We start from the raw sequence: 14,850 nt of genomic DNA on the forward strand, positions 1-14,850 counted from the left end.
CATTTTCTGTGAGTTTATATGATTTGCTTTTAAAGTATTTATTTAAGCAATTATTTTATATTGCTTATTAATTGAACCGCATGTTTTATATGTGAAACTTTTATACGAATTGCATATGCTTGATTTGAAACCAGTATTGATCCGATGGAACGTGCTACCTATTGGGCGACAATAGGACTGTGTGATCACCAGTTTTTGATATAACTCAGCTGGGAGCTGATGATGAATATGAAACTTACGATTGGATTATGATTTCGATACGAAAGTGAACTCGGCTACGGTGTAGCCTGGAAGTCCCCGTATCTAGTGGCTGGGCCACCAGCGAGTTGGACTCGCAATTGATATTTATGATTGGGTTGATCGAATGACTATTAGCATGTTTGAGGATTAAGGTTTCATTCGGATCCTGTACTTGGCTGCATATGGTTGATTACGATTTTATGTTTTATTTGAATACTTATTAGTAAATGTATGAACTCACTCAGTATATCCCAATATACTGACCCCTCACAGATTTCCTTTCAGGATAAAGACGCTTTGAAGCAACGGACTTCTATCCTACTTCCAGAAGTCTGTATTTTTGAGTATGTAAAGAAACATTACTTTACTCTTAGAGCTGCAGTAGATAAGTATTTTGTCAGTCAGCTTGTATCTAAAGTTTTCTGTAAATATTACTTTAACGTTTTAAAGTTTTAAACGTTTTACGCTTACTGCGCTATATATATTGTGACTGCCAGAGGATATGTGTGCCTGGCATGTGCGCTTCTGCATGGCACGTGTTTATTTATGTCATGCACAACGTTTATGATTCGCGAACAATTATTTTACGTTTTTTTTAGGCTTGCTACGGGTTTCGGAGCAACCACTCCCATTCCCTAGCGCCGGTCTCGGCTCTGAGATTGGGTCGTGACAATGTTGGTATCAGAGCATGGTCCAGTTACCATTGCTTATGTCAGAAGAGTGATTAATTTTCATAGGATTCTACTGCAGCACATAGGACTCGAGTCTTGTCTTTGTTACGTATTCATTTGATTTTCAAACTTTCAGCTTTCCCTCTAGGATGTGAGTCTGTCTTACGTTTGTGTTCGCTTGTGATGAGATGCGCGTTCAATACGATATGCATTTGCAATAATATACGATTATGTAGCTAAGTAACGATGTTTGTCTCGGTCAGGATGTCTGACCAACGACAAGAAGTAGAGCGAGCTGCCGTTGCAGCGCGAAATGTTATAGAAGGGGCGCATGACGTCCATCCAGAAGCTCAAGATGAGTCTTCTGTTCAGGGAGGAGGTGGTGGCCAAGAGGCCCAGGCGCAGGCACCTGGAGTGCAAGCGCAAGCCCAGCAACCTAATGTTGTGGGTTTTGATATGAATCAGTTCCTTACGGGAATTGCGGCATTGCAAGCTAATCAGGCAGAGGTGCAGAATATGCATCGTGAACAACTTCAACAGCAACAGCTACGCAATGTTGCTGTCACTGATCGAGATATCGTTTTGGCTTATATGCGCCTCAAGCCAACTAAGTTTGACAGTACAGGCGATGCTCTCGATTTCCTCGAAGAAGTAGAACGTAATGCTCGACGCCTGCAAGCTAATGAGAGACAGACCATCATTATGGTGGAAATGTCATTGAAAGGACCTGCGAAAGATTGGTTTCAGCAGCATATTCAGCCAACCATGGATACTATGACCTGGACTGAATTTGCAAACCACTTTAGGGAATACTTTTTACCATATGCGGTGACGGAGAGTTATCGTAGTCAGTGGTTGACCCTGAGTAGAGGCAATCGATCTGTGCAAGAGTATGTAACGGAGTTTACCAGAGTGAGTAGGTTTGCACCAGACCTGACTACAGACCCTGTTAGAGTGAACTCGAGGTTTGTAGAAGGCTCTAGGAGCTGAATTTGTGAGTCTGACGTCTGATATCGGACGAACCCTAGTGCAACTGATCGATAGTGCTAGACAAATGGAAGTTTCTCTGATCCGTTTTGGAAGAATTCCTGACCCTTCCAATGTTGCACCTGTGAGAGATAATACGTTTCGCAGCGTACAGAGCGCACCTACCCGATCATATGCTGGGAGTTATTCTCGACCTCCATCACGTCAACAGAGAAATAAGAGAGCTCGGTATGGAACTAGAGTCAGTACTTCAGGCACCGGATTTAGTGCCAGATCGATGAGTGACATTGGAGGCGGAGTTCCTTTATGTCTGAATTGTAATAGGAGGCACTACGGCGCGTGTTACACTGCTAATGGAGCATGTTTTAATTGTGGTCAACGGGGCCATTTCGCTAGAGACTGTCCGAGGCAGATGCCCCAAGGCTCAATGACTACTGTGGTACAGCCTTCTTATCAGCAGCAGAGAACCGCACAGCAGATAGCGTCAGGATATGATCAGATAGGAAGTACCTTTACTGGCCAGAGAGGCCGTGGCTATGGAAATCGTGGAGGAAGAAATGGCGGAGGACGCGGTACTGGTCAGACTTCGCAGGCTGGCGGAAGTCAGGCTAGGGTCTTTGCACTGAATCCTCAGGAGGCTCAGGCTTCCAATGCAGTGGTGCAAGGTACCTTTCCTATCGCTTATCAAGACGCATTAATTTTATTTGATCCGGGCGCTACGCATTCGTTTGTTTCACCTAGTTTTGTTAGTAAGTTAGTAGTGCAACCAGCGTATCTTAGGAATCCCTTATCCGTAGCTACTCCCGTTGGAGAAAGTGTGGAAGTTAGTATCGTTTACCCGTCTTGTCCTGTGAAAGTTCAAGGACGAGATTTGGTAGTTGACTTGATTTTACTTGAGGTTTTAGCTTTTGACGTCATACTAGGAATGGATTGGCTAGCTCAGCACTACGCCAATGTGGATTGCCGGAAGAAGACGGTGACGTTTAATACGCCTGGGATTGAAGCGGTTTCAATTCAGGGTGATAAGATGGAATCTTCTACGAGTATCATTTCAGCTATTAAAGCTTGTAGTATGTTGAAGAAGGGATGTCAAGGATTCTTAGCAGTAGTACGAGACGTGGAGAAGAAAAGTGTAAATTTAAGTGACGTGCCAGTTGTGTCGGAATATCCAGACGTTTTTCCAGAGGAATTACCTGGATTACCCCCAGATCGCGAGATTGAATTTTGTATCGAATTGGCTCTTGGCACGAAGCCAATATCGATACCTCCTTATCGAATGGCGCCAGCAGAGCACAAAGAACTTAAGGATCAGTTAGAAGAATTGTTTGATCGTGGTTTTATCAGGCCGAGTGTATCCCCGTGGGGTGCACCAGTGCTGTTCGTGAAAAAGAAGGATGGATCGCTTCGACTATGTATCGATTATCGACAGCTGAATAAGGTGACGATTAAGAATAAGTATATGTTACCTAGAATTGACGATTTGTTCGACCAGTTACAAGGAGCGAAATTTTTCTCCAAGATTGATCTGAGATCAGGCTATCATCAATTGAAGATTCGTGACGATGACATACAAAAGACTGCTTTCCGAACTCGATATGGACATTATGAGTTTCTCGTTATGTCATTCGGATTGACGAACTCCCCAGCAGCCTTCATGGATTTGATGAATAGAATATTCAAACCGTACTTGGATCAGTTCGTGATCGTGTTCATTGACGATATTTTAATTTATTCGCGTACAGAGGAAGAGCACGCTCAACATTTGCGAATAGTACTACAGACACTAAGAGAACATCAGCTTTACGCCAAATTCTCTAAATGTGAATTTTGGCTAACAGAAGTCGCTTTCTTAGGTCATGTGGTTTCACAAAGCGGCATTAAGGTTGACCCAAAGAAGATTGAAGCTGTGATAGAATGGAAACGGCCTGAATCGGTTACGGAAGTTAGAAGTTTCCTTGGTTTAGCGGGATATTACAGACGATTTGTACAGGATTTTTCAAAGATCGCTGTACCTTTGACGAAGTTAACTCAGAAGAACGCGAAATTCAACTGGACGGACCAGTGTAAGCTCAGTTTTCTGAAACTGAAAGAGTGCCTAACGACGGCACCAGTCTTAGCACTACCAGAAGGAACGGAAGGATTCACAGTTTACTGTGATGCATCAAGAATCGGACTAGGATGTGTTCTTATGCAACACGGTAGAGTAATAGCGTACGCTTCGCGACAGTTCAAGAAGCACGAAACGAACTATCCGACGCATGATCTAGAGTTAGCAGCGGTGATTTTTGCGTTAAAGATTTGGAGACATTATTTATACGGCGCTATGTGTGAGATCTTTACAGATCATAAAAGCTTGAAGTACATTTTTGACCAACGAGAGTTAAACCTCAGACAACGACGATGGATGGAGTTACTAAAAGATTACGATTGTACGATACAATACCATCCAGGCAAGGCCAACGTAGTGGCGGATGCATTAAGCAGGAAGTCGGCAGGAAGTCTCGCGCATGTTACAACGACGTGGCGGAGACCATTAATCAACGAGATTCATACGATGTTTAGCCAAGGGGTTGAGTTTGAGATCTCATCTCTCGGAAACCTAATGGCTCAGTTAATGATACGATCGACGTTGATAGATCAGATCAAAGAGTTGCAAGCAGACGACCCTCAATTGAAGCATCTAATTGAGGAAGTTCAACAAAGAAAGAGTCAAGATTTCAGTATCGTCAACGGAATTTTGAAATACGGCAATCGAATGTGCGTTCAAGATATGGAAGATCTAAGACAAAAGATCATGGAAGAGACACATGGAACGATCTATAGCGTTCATCCTGGTTCCACGAAAATGTACCACGACATCAAATCAACGTATTGGTGGAGCGGAATGAAGAAAGACATCGCAGAGTTCGTGGCGAAATGCCCGACTTGTCAGCAAGTCAAATTGGAGCATCAGCGACCTTACGGATTTCTTCAGCCGTTACCCATCCCGGAGTGGAAGTGGGAGCAGATCACGATGGATTTCGTAATCGGATTACCCAAGACGCAGAAAGGGTTTGACTCTATTTGGGTAATCGTGGATCGTTTGACGAAGTCAGCACACTTCATACCTATCAAGACAACGTATTCTGCAGCAAAGTTGGCAGAGATTTATATCGATAAAATCGTGAGCCTACACGGAGTTCCCGTGTCAATCGTTTCAGATAGAGGTTCCGTATTTACCTCTCATTTCTGGAAGAGCTTACAAGACGCGTTAGGAACACGATTGAATTTTAGCACTGCGTTTCATCCTCAGACAGACGGCCAGTCTGAGCGGACGATTCAAACGTTAGAAGATATGCTTCGACTTTGCGTATTAGACTTCGGAGGTAGTTGGGATACGTACCTACCTCTAGTCGTGTTTGCCTACAACAACAGCTATCATTCGAGCATCGAGATGGCTCCTTACGAAGCATTATATGGTCGCAAGTGTCGATCCCCTATCTGTTGGGATGAAGTTGGTGAACGAAAGCTCACTGGAGCAGAGATCATCCAGATTACGTCAAAAAAGTACCGTTGATAAAGCAACGTTTGAATACTGCTTCCAGTCGACAGAAGAGTTACGCGGACCCCAAGAGGAAGGATATCGAATTTCAGCTCGGAGACTACGTGTTTCTCAAAGTATCACCGATGAAGGGAGTAATTCGTTTCGGAAAGAAGGGTAAATTGGCTCCGAGATATGTCGGACCATATCAGATCATGGAACGTATAGGCTCAGTTGCCTATAAGCTAGACTTGCAACAGGAAATGTCGCAAGTTCATCCGGTCTTCCATATTTCCATGCTTCGAAAGTATGTACCAGACCCTTCTCGAATAATTCAACCACAAGTGGTGGACGTGAGCGAAGAACTAACTTACGAAGAACGGCCAGTGCAGATTGTCGATACGCAGATACGACAATTGCGAACGAAAAGAATTCCAATGGTGAAAGTTATCTGTTTACTCAAGGTACGTGGCTAATTTTAAATTCGAGGACGAATTTATTTTAAGGGGGGGGTGAATGTAATACCCCAAAATATTTTAAGATAATTACGTCGTGCCACATGTCGTGATTTCTGATAAATTAAATTAAGGAGAATTTAATTTAATTATATCGGAAATTCAAGAATAAAATTTAATGAGTCAATTAGCGGGATTAAAGGAATTAATTTTGAAAATTTGGATGTGAATACATTTTGGGGCTAAGTTGTAAATTTTGAAAAGTTTAGGGGCTAAAGTGCAAATTAGCCAATTAAGCCCAAAAATAGAAATTTGAGGATTTTCGATGGAAATCTATATTTTAAGTTAGTATTATTTATTCGGAGATAAATAATACGTATTTGAATTAATAGAAAGATTAATTGAATAGGTTTTGGACTAAATTGAAACTTTTGAAAAGTTTCGAGGACCAAATGGCAAGTTAGCCATTATACATAAGATTTCCTTCAGTTGAAGGATCCAGATCCTTCACTCTCCAACTTCTTCTCCTTTCTCATTTTCTTCGACGAAGGCTTACGGTTCCGTCGCTCGATTCCGTCTCTCGTCCATTTTCGACGTTTAATAGCTCGAATTGATCGTATTCTCGAGGCGAATCACGGTAAGCTTGACGTTTTACCGTTTCGTTGATTATATTTTAAGTTATATCGATTCAAAGTTTTAGGTCACGAAACGATTTTATCGTTTTATCGAGTATAGGATTGATATATAGCGCTTTGAGCTTAGAATATGCGTTTTGGTTGAGTTTGGAGCGTTTTTACGTATTTAGCAGGTCGGAAACCCCGGAAATTGATTCCGGGGGATCGCGCACGACAGTACACGATCGTGTACTTGTGGTACACGAACGTGTACCATCAATGGTACACGAACGTGTACCAAGGTACACGAACGTGTACCAACATGTGGTACACGACCGTGTACCAAGGTACACGACCGTGTACCAAGGTACACGAACGTGTACCATCAAGGTACACGAACGTGTACCTCCCTGCACGAGCGTGCACCCTTCGATTCTCGCACCGCGAATCTTCGTACCTCGGTTGAATTAATGGAATTTACGTATTGAATCGGAAATCAAATAATAGTTAATCGACTAATGAGAATAGTTAACCTAATGGGGTTAAACGGGAATTTGATTAGAAGTGATTTACGATCCGTAAACGAGTTTGATACCGTTATCGGGATATGCGTGAGAAGCACGACGATTAATGAAAGTAAAATGTGTCGAATCTTGAGTCTAGAGTCAATCTTAGAATAGGAATCTGATACAAGTCAAATGTTTTAAAATTGTTTTAGATTTGGCGAGGCAAGAGGCAGCTGGACCAGTAGTTCGGGAAGCTTGACGTTCTAAAGCCCCGACGTATTTTTGGATAAGCGTTTTCTGTGAGTTTATATGATTTGCTTTTAAAGTATTTATTTAAGAAATTATTTTATATTGCTTATTAATTGAACCGCATGTTTTATATGTGAATCTTTTATACGAATTGCATATGCTTGATTTGAAACCAGTATTGATCCAATGGAACGTGCAACCTATTTGGCGACAATATGACTGTGTGATCACCAGTTTTTGATATAACTCAGCTGGGAGATGATGATGAATATGAAACTTACGATTGGGTTATGATTTCGATACGAGAGTGAACTCGGCTACGGTGTAGCCTGGAAGTCCCCGTATCTAGTGGCTGGGCCACCAGCGAGTTGGACTCGCAATTGATATTTATGATTGGGTTGATCGAATGACTATTAGCATGTTTGAGGATTAAGGTTTCATTCGGATCCTGTACTTGGCTGCATATGGTTGATTACGATTTTATGTTTTATTTGAATACTTATTAGTAAATGTATGAACTCACTCAGTATATCCCAATATACTGACCCCTCACAGATTTCCTTTCAGGATAAAGACGCTTTGAAGCAACGGACTTCTATCCTACTTCCAGAAGTCTGTATTTTTGAGTATGTAAAGAAACATTACTTTACTCTTAGAGCTGCAGTAGATAAGTATTTTGTCAGTCAGCTTGTATATAAAGTTTTCTGTAAATATTACTTTAACGTTTTAAAGTTTTAAACGTTTTACGCTTGCTGCGCTATATATATTGTGACTGCCAGAGGATATGTGTGCCTGGCATGTGCGCTTCTGCATGGCACGTGTTTATTTATATCATGCATAACGTTTATGATTCGCGAACAATTATTTTACGTTTTTTTTAGGCTTGCTACGGGTTTCGGAGCAACCACTCCCATTCCCTAGCGCCGGTCTCGGCTCTGAGATTGGGTCGTGACAAACGCACACTTTTATATAGCCTAACCATGCTTAGGTAATCTGGACGACGCGTTAGAGATACTTGTGACGCGACATAAGCATGGTATTCGAAACAACGGGTTAAAGACACTTGAGACGCGACATACTAATATAGCATCACTTTTCACGCACACTTTGCGTAATATAACCTAACCATGCTTAGGTAACCGAAACGACGCGTTAAATAGACATGAGATGTGACATACTAATCTATTGTCACTTTTAACGCACACATTACCTAATATAAACTAACCACGCTTACGTAATCGGAACGACGCGTCAAAAAGACTTGACACACGACATACAAATCTACCATCACTTTTTATGCACTCTTTGCGTAATTTAACCTAACCATGCTTAGGTAATCGAAATGACACATCAAAAAGACTTTAGACGCGACATACTAATCTATTTCACTTTTCACGCACACTTTGCATAGTATTAACTAATCATGCTTAGGTAATTGGAACGATGCGTTAGAGAGACTTGTGACGTGAAATTAGAATGTTAATGAAACGACGCCTTAAAGAGACTTTACACGCGACATACTAATCTAACGTCACTTTTGGCGCACACTTTGCGCAATATAACCTAACCATGCTTCAGTAATCGGACCGACGCGTTATAGAGAAATGAGATGCGACATACTAATCTAGCGTCACTTTTAACGCACACTTTGTATAGTATAACCTAACCATGGTTCGGTAATCGGACCGACGCGTCATAGAGACATGAGATGCGACATACTAATCTAGCGTCACTTCTTACGCACACCTTGCGTAATATAACCTATGATGCATAGGTAATCGGAACAACGCGTTAAAGAGACTTGAGACGCGACATACTAATCTAGAGTCACTTTTTAAACAAGCTATGCATAATATTACCTAACCATGATTAGATAATCGAAACGACGCGTTAAAGAAACTTAAGACGCGACATACTAATCTAGCCTCACTTTTCACGCACACTTTGCGTAATGTAACCTAACTATGCTTAGGTAATTGGAACGACGCGTTAGAGAGACTTGTGACGCGACATAAGCATGGTAATCGAAACGACGCGTTAAAGAGACTTGAGAAGCGACATACTAATCTAGCGTCACTTTTCACGCACACTTTACATAATATAACCTAGCAATGCTTAGGTAATTTGAATGACGCATTAGAGAGTTTTGTGACTCGACAGAAGCATGGTAATTGAAACAACGCCTTAATGAGACTTAAGATGCGACATACTAATCTAGCGTCACTTTTCACGCACACTTTGCGTAATATTATCTAACCATGCTTAGGTAATCGAAACGACGCGTTAAATGGACTTCAGACGCGACAAACAAATCTAGCGTCACTTTTCAAGTACACTTTGCGTAATATAACCTAACCATGCTTAGTTAATTGGAACAACGCGTTAAAGAGACTTGAGACGCAACATACAAATCTAACGTCATTTTTCACTCACACTCTGCGTAATATAACCTAACCATGCAAAGGAAATCGGAACGACGCGTTAAAGTAACTTGTGACGCACACTTTGTATAATATAACCTAACCATGATTAGGTAATCGGAACGACGCGTTAGAGAGACTTGTGACGCCACATAAGCATGGTAATCGAAACGACGCGTTAAAGAGACTTGAGATGCGACATACTAATCTAGCATTACTTTTCACGCACACTTTGCGTATATAACCTAACCATGCTTAGGCAATCGGAACGACGCGTTAAAGAGACTTGTGACGCGACATACTAATCTAGTGTCACTTTTCACGCACCCTCTGCGCAATTTAACCTAACGATGCTTAGGTAATCGGAACGACGCGTTAAAGAGACTTGTGACGCGACATAGCAATCTAGCTTCACTTTTAACGCACACTTTCCATAATATAAATTAACCATGCTTAGGTAATCAGAACGACGCGTTAGAGAAGCTTGTGACGCGACATAAGCATGGTAATCAAAACGACGCGTTAAAGAGATTTGAGACGTGACATACTAATCTAGAGTCACTTTTCCCGCACACTTTGCGTAATATAACCAAACCATGCTTAGGTAATCGGAACGATGTGTTAAAGAAACTTGTGACGCGACATATTAATCTTGCATCACTTTTAACGCACACTTTGCGTAATATAACCTAACCATGCTTAGGTAATCGTAACGACGCGTTAGAGAGACTTGTGACGTGACATAAGCATGGCAATCGAAACGGCCTCACCATAGGCATTTTATCAACCGGCCTGTCCTCTTAGTATCTGTTGAAATTTATCGTATTACCATTTTTATGACACAAGGTTTTGTATCACAGGATCCTCAGGAGAGGCAAGTGAAGAGCATTACCCTTATGCCTTTTACGGCTGAATATGAAGAGAAACAAACATATATAACTATACCTTATAGAAAATTTGGAGCAGAGAGATGTTTAGAAACAAGGCATTTTTATTGAAGCGTAAAATATTACAAAGGTTGTGTGTCCTTCTTTCTTCCTACCAAGAATCTATTTAAGGAGGTGGAAAGAAAGCTTTCCCAGCTAAGCATGCTAAGCATGCATTGTACAAACATGACACGTGGATAAACACATGTACCTATACTAAGCATGCACTGCATGCGATACAACACATGGATTAAAAGATAAGTATAACTTAGCATGACTAATACAAAATATTGACATGTAGCACTCCATATTGACATGTGGAAAGTTGGAGCCTTTGTTGAGGACATGTGGAAAGTTTGCCATTTTTTCTTTATGTGGATTTTGTCCTTATTTGTTGATTGGCTCATGTGATGGTGATAGATTTGAATCATCCATGAATGATGGGGACCACCGATTGGCATAATACTCATCTTCATCCGTATTCTTGTCCTTTTTTCTGAATCCATATCCGTATCTGAGGCTTGTGAATAACCTGCTCTGGGATTAAATTCAGTATCCAATAGATGATCTTTCGGAATGGAATCTTGAACTGCTGCCTTCTTTTTGTTGACGTTCCGAATAGGAGAGTATAGTGTAGAACTTTATGAAGAAGGATGATCTGGATGATTTTTTCTCCAAAAGTTTTTATCATCTTCCATCTTTAAGCAGTAAGCATGAGGATATGTGTTCCATGGTGCAGCTTCTTGATAAGGAGGCCATAACTCTTTAGGGATTACATTATTCTGTTGGAAAATATAATATTGGAACTCTCTCCATGCATACTCATGCTCATCCATATGTGTGAGTATAGAATATGAAAAATGTTGGTAGATATGGAATGTTGGACATGTAGTAAAACTGTTTGATAGCTTAAGATGAGGACGATGAAGGATAAGGATCGAATAAGGATCTTTTCCAATATGTTTTCCTTTTTCTGGAAAGGTCTTATCCAGATATAGACACCATTGAGGGATGGTTTGAAACCACTTAAGAAAGGTCAAAAGATGAGAGTTTTGTTTTTTTTTTCATGGAGGACCAGGTGAATAGAATGACAAAGGTGAGGGGGTCAGAAAATGAAAGCTATCGAATAAAGATGGAGGAAAAACCAAAGGAAACAAAGTAACTTCGGAGGCCATTCAAAATCTTCATCCTGTGGGCTTAGATCTAACAAGGTGAATGGTTTGCAGAATTGATATGTAGGATGGATCCCTAGCTCATAAACGCGTTGTTCCGATTAACTAAGCATGGTTAGGTTATATTACGCGAAGTGTGCGTGAAAAGTGATTGCTAGATTTGTATGTCGCGTCTCAAGTCTCTGTAACGCGTCGTTTCGATTACCATGCTTATGTCGCGTCACAAGTCTCTCTAACGCGTCGTTCCGATTGGTTAGGTTATATTACGCAAAGTGTGCGTTAAAATTTACGGTAGAGTACTATGTTGTATCTCAAGTCTCTTTAACGTATCGTTCCAATTATCTAAGAATGGTTAGGTTACGCAAAGCATGCGTAATAAGTGACGATATATTAATATGTCGCGTCTGAAGTCTCTTTAACTCGTCGTTCCGATTACCTAAGCATGGTTAGGTTATATTACGCAAAGTGTGCGTAAAAAGTGACGGTAGAATACTATGTCGCGTGTCTAGTCTCTTTAACGCGTGGTTTTTATTACTATGCTTATGTCACGTAAAAAGTCGCTTTAACGCGTCGTTCCGATTATCTAAGAATGGTTAGGTTATATTACGCAAAGTGTGCGTAAAAAGTGACGGTAGATTACTATGCCGCGTCTCTAGTCTCTTTAACGCGTCGTTTTGATAACCATGCTTATGTCGCGTCACAAGTATCTCTTACGCGTCGTTCCGATTACCTAAGCATGGTTAGGTTATATTACGCAAAGTGTGAATAAAAAGTGACGGTAGATTACTATCCCGCGTCTCTAGTATCTTTAACACGTCGTTTTGATTACTATGCTTTTGTCGCGTCACAAGTCTCTTTAACGCGTCGTTCCGAACCCCTAAGCATGGTTAGGTTATATTACACAAAGTGTGCGTGAAAAGTGACGCTAGATTAGTATGTCGCGTATCATGTCTCTTTAACGCGTCCGTCTGATTACCTATGCATGGTTAGATTAAATTACGCAAAGTGTCCTTGACAAATGACGCTAGATTAGTTTGTCACATCTAAAGTCTCTTTAAGGCGTCGTTTCTTTACCATTCTTATGTCGCGTCACAAGTCTCTCTAACGCATCATTCAAATTACCAGCATGGTTAGTTTACATCACTCAATGTGTGCGAGAAAAGTGAAATAGATTAGTATGTCGCGTCTCAAGTATTTTTGACGTGTCGTTCTGATTATCTAAGCATGGCTAGGTTAAATTACGCAAAGAGTGCCTAAAAAGTGATGCTAGATTAGTATGTCGTGTCTCAAGTCTCTTTCATGCTTTGTTCCGATTACCTATGCATGGTTAGGTTATATTACGCAAAGTGTGCGTTAAAAGTGACGCTAGATTAGTATGTTGCGTCTCAAGTCTCTTTAATGCGTTGTTCCGATTAACTAAGCATGGTTAGGTTATATTACGCAAAGTGTGCGTGAAAAGTGACGCTAGATTAGTTTGTCGCGTCTCAAGTCTCTTTAAGGCATCGTTTCGATTCTTATGCATGGTTAGGTTATATTACGCAAACTGTGCGTGAAAAGTGACGCTAGATTAGTATGTCGCGTCTCATCTCTCTTTAACGCGTTGTTTCGATTATCATGCTTATGTCGCGTCACAAGTCTCTCGAACGCGTCGTTCCAATTACCTAAGCATTGATAGGTTATATTATGCAAAATGTGCGTGAAAAGTGAAGCTAGATTAGTATGTCGCATCTCAAGTCTCTATAACGCGTCGTTTCAATCACCATGCTTATGTCGCGTCACAAGTCTCTCTAACGCGTCGTTCCGATTACCTAAGCATGGTTAGGTTATATTATGTAAAGTGTGCGTGAAAAGTGACGCTAGATTAGTATGTCGCGTCTCAAGTCTCTTTAATGCGTCGTTTCGATTACCATGCGTCTCAAAGCTCTTTTACGCGTCTCAAGTCTCACAACGTGTTGTTCCGATTAACTAAGTATGGATAGGTTATATTACACAAAATGTGCGTGAAAAGTGACTCTAGATTAGTATGTCGCATCTCAAGTCTCTTTACTCAAAGTGTGCGTGAAAAGTGACGCTAGATTAGTATGTCGCATCTTAAGTCTCTTTAGCGCGTCGTTTCCATTACCATGCTTATGTCGCGTCACAAGTCTCGCTAATGCGTCATTCCAATTATCCAAGCATTGTTAGTTTATATTACGCAAAGTGTGCGTGAAAACTGACAGTAGATTAGTCTGTCGCTTCTCAAGTCTATTTGACCCGTCGTTCCGATTACCTAAGCATGGTTAGGTTATATTACACGCAAAGAGTGCGTAAAAAGTGATGCTAGATTTGTATGACGTGTCTCAAGTCTCTTTAACGCGTCGTTCCGATTACCCATGTATGGTTAGGTCATATTACGCAAAGTTTGTGTTAAAAGTGACAATATATTAGTATGTCACATTTGAAGTCTTTTTAACGCGTCGGTGGAAGGCTTTCTGCGTTCAGTCAATCTACGCAGAGTGAATCGGTCCCTAAGGAAGCCCCAAAAGGGCTGCTGTCCGATAAGTACACGAAAGTGACGAAGTTGCTTTGACTATAGAACCATGCCTGTCTGTTGGAGCGAATTACATGATCGGGCCGAGGACTGCCCCCTCTTCCCCTCACTCTCCTTCCGATTACCTAAGCATTGTTATGTTATATTACGCAATGTGTGCGTGAAAAGTGAAGGTAGATTAGTAACGCGCCGTTCTGATTACCTAAGCATGCTTAGGTATCACGCAAAATGTGAGTGAAATGTGACGTTAGATTAGTATGTCGCGCCTCAAGTCTCTTTAACGCGTCGGTTCGATTACCATGCTTATGTCACGTCACAAGTCTCTTTAACACGTCGTTTTGATTACCTAAGCATGGATAGGTTATATTACGCAAAGTGTGCGTAAAAAGGGATGCAAGACTACTATGTCGAGTCACAAGTTTCTTTAACGCGTTGTTTTGATTACCATGCTTATGTCGCATCACGAGTCTCTCTAACGCGTCGTTCCAATTACCTAAGCATGGTTAGATTATATTACGCAAAGTGTGCGTGAAAAGTGACGTTATATTAGTATGTCGATT

This window comes from Mercurialis annua, linkage group LG5, assembly GCF_937616625.2.
Source record: "Mercurialis annua linkage group LG5, ddMerAnnu1.2, whole genome shotgun sequence".
NCBI classification, from domain to species: Eukaryota; Viridiplantae; Streptophyta; class Magnoliopsida; order Malpighiales; family Euphorbiaceae; genus Mercurialis; species Mercurialis annua.